The sequence below is a fragment of the Apis dorsata genome, unplaced genomic scaffold, assembly GCF_000469605.1.
Source record: "Apis dorsata unplaced genomic scaffold, Apis dorsata 1.3 scaffold_61, whole genome shotgun sequence".
NCBI lineage: Eukaryota > Metazoa > Arthropoda > Insecta > Hymenoptera > Apidae > Apis > Apis dorsata.
The window spans coordinates 228,173-231,457 of record NW_006263361.1 but is presented as its reverse complement, the minus strand read 5'-3'; the positions used below and the strand labels follow the sequence as shown (position 1 = coordinate 231,457).

At 48.4% G+C, this 3,285-nt stretch overlaps 1 protein-coding gene across 1 annotated transcript in view; it reads right to left on the bottom strand.

Moving 5' to 3' along the window:
* The window catches only part of LOC102680156 (LIM domain only protein 3-like), a 64,724-nt gene that overhangs the window by 41,211 nt on the left and 20,228 nt on the right, over positions 1–3,285 (bottom strand). The gene's annotated exons all lie outside the window — the stretch shown is intronic.

Below are 3,285 nucleotides of genomic sequence, written 5' to 3'. Positions count from 1 at the left end.
GAGCGGCTCTCTCGAGGAGTTTTATCGGCCTCCCCTTCCTCCCCCGTGTGTTATTGGCCCCGCGTATCGCTATTGGCCAGAGGAAACGGAGCATGAACTCGCCCCGTAAAATCTATTATCGGGCCGCTATTATCGGCAATACTCGTGAGGACAAGCGGGATAATATCGGCGTTAACAATCCTCGAACCGTGCGCGATCGGTGGCGTCGCTATCAGTTGTTTCCGGCTCACCAACCCGGTTTGGGACGCGAGGCAAGATGGCGTCGATTCAGGCGGCGCGCACAGCTGGTTTTTCGTGGGACGCATATGCGCGATCGTGCGCCGATGCAAAAATCGAAGGATTGGGATGGGGGAGGGGAGAGGGCCGCGCGATCGGTGGAGAGGAAGCGGAAACGGGGAGGCGTCGGTAGAGTGGCAAGAAATATGATCGCTATAATTTAAATTCAAACGAATGGCCGGGCAAGCGCTGCGTCCATCGCGATGTTCGTTAACACAACAGCGGTGGGACCGCTGTTATCGCGCAATTAAAAGGGATTACGGGGTTAGAATTTTAAGCATCGAATTAACGCCCGGGCGTAGCTCCCGCCCGCGTTAAAATCTCGTCGATAAAGGAATGTGATCGTTGGTACATGAAATGCGACGGGGTAATACCGCCGAATAATAATTAAGCATCTCTTTGTGTGCGCTCTTATATAGCCGGTGCAGCGTACGCGTGTGCACTCTCGTTCGACTAGCGGGATATATTTGTATAAACCGATAACCACCATATTTCTCGTAAACTTATTCCTCTCTCTCGCACACTATCGAATCGAGAGGACTTTATTAATTTCTTTTGCTTTCTTTCTTTCTTTTTAAATAAATTTTAATCGATTCCTTAATTTCGAGAATTTGTAATCGTCTGTTTGAACGTGTTCGTTTTCGTGATCGTTGAGTTGAAAATTTAGAAAATATATATATATATAGATATTTCGATTTAATTTAATTTTGCGCGAAAATTTGAATTATTTTTAAACGGGAAGCGGCGTCGAGATACAATGTCTCGACGAGCGTGGAAGAATCAAAGCGCTCGATGATTTTGTTTATAGTAAATCGGATGGAGCGATGCCGGGGGCGAGAGAGGAAGGGGAGGGATATTTTTCCGTTGCCCCCGGGTATTATCGTTCGCGCCGGTTCATACCGATAATGGCGGGTAGTCAGTCGCGTATGATGCGGCAGAGATAACCGGGCCGATAGGCGAGAACGGAAAATGCGGGCTGCGACCGAAATCCGGCTAATGGTTTCACTGAATCAAACCAGCGCCGCCGTTTAACGGAGCAAACAGACAGAAAATGGAGCGCAACCGCATATAAAGAGTCGATGATAACGAAATGATATATGACTCGGTGCGAATAACAGAGGAGAGAACCGAAACCGACGAGTCTGCCCTTCCCTTCCCTCCCTGTCCCGCTCGCTCTTCCCTCTCTTTCTCTCTCCTCTTCTCTCCTCTCCTCTCCTCGCCCACGTTGCCCTCTGGCTTTCTGGATAGGGGTTACACGGCTCCCTTCTGTGATTGATCGGCTCCGAGATATACCACCGGGATATTCACTACGGGATTAAGTGAATGCGCGAACACTTAATAATCCGTATAATATATATCTTTCCCTATCTTAGAGGTGTTGCGAGCCACTGTTAGTTATCTCCGGACTCGCACGCGTCCACCTTTCCTTCTCGTCTTTCTCACTTCGATTCCAACGCGTGCCTCGAAACGATATATTTCTCTTTCGATGCAGAAGAAGAACGACTCGATATCTTTCGCGACGGACGTTGGACACGATTTGAACCTCGGAAACTGGGAAGGGTAGAAGGATTCGTTCCATCATCCACTTGTGTTTTCGACGAACGAATACCGTTGGATTACCGTTGAAAGCGTTTTATGGCCTGTTTAAACGAACGCCGCGTTACGAAGGTACGCAACACATATTTGTCCTCATATACGATTATCAAGATGAATGCCTGCGATACGTGCTTATGACATCTTGCGAAGATAAAATACGATTAAGCGAAATAAAGATCAATACCTTGCCTCCCTCCACCTCTCCCGTTAATAAATACGATAGTGTCGAAATTACATTCGAAACAGGCATTATCCCCGGCATATAACCCGATAAATCTACCTTACCCTACGGTACACATAAAATTCCTTCTCGCCTCCTAACCGCCAGAAACCAGAAACGGTAAAAATATGCGTTTCCGCGCGGTTTACCCAACCGTCCCGTAATTATCCTTCCAGTCGATGGCGGGATAATTCGATAATGGGATCGGTTATCGATTCAATTAGCTAAAAGTACCATAAAAAAACCGGTAACTCCGTATCTGGCGCCTCGATTAACACGCTTTAAGAGTCTCGTATATACGTACATCTCGATCGAGAGAGAACACGTTTCTTCCTCTCGTTCGATCCACGTTTCGTCGCGGAACGTTGAACGCGAGATTATCGGTCGATTCGAAGATTCGAAGAGTAAACAGCGATGGCGAAAGGGGGGTTAGCCACTAGCCACCCTCGTAACCGTAAACTACCCCAGTGTCGCAATGTCGTACGAGAAGCCGTTCGCTGGCTGGCGGGGAGTTAATTCAACGGGCATTACGGGGAGCAAAGTGGGCCGTTAACGGTAAATAATACTGCAACTATTACCGGCAAACGGTGCTCTTGCAGAAGAAATACGGCCACTCGTACGAATCGCGCTTAAGAATCCGAGAGAGGCGCGCTCGAGGAGAGAGGAAAGTCCGAAGAAGACGGGATATCCCTTATCCACGACGATTCGTACGTTCTAATTCCCGTTCTTTATCGCTTCCAGCGCCCGTTGAAAACCGTGTTTTAAAACGAACGAGACGACATCTCCTCTCTTCATCCTTGTCCGCTCGGATTACGAGCGGATAAATTTCCTCGCAGTGGAATAGAAATAAGACGAGAAGCACGAGGGGAGTGGCAATCTTCCAATCTCTCCACCGATTCCCTTCGTTCGAAAGAAGCCCTCGAGTTGTGTCCGTAAACCGTGGCGATCCACCGCGTAACCACCGCGCAGAAACGATCGCTTTAATATTCAATGTTGGTAATAGCCGGACACGAGGTTTAGAATTCGTTCAATTATTCAATCTCGCCAGCTCGTTAGCTCGAGGTCTAAATCGAGATCTAGGCTATGCCCGGAATTTCCCAGGGAGGAAATCTAAATTTGCCCGGCGTTGCTTTGAATTTTGCAACGTGCGCGAACGAACCGCGCGACGCGGATTTCTAAGCAAAACCCCCCCC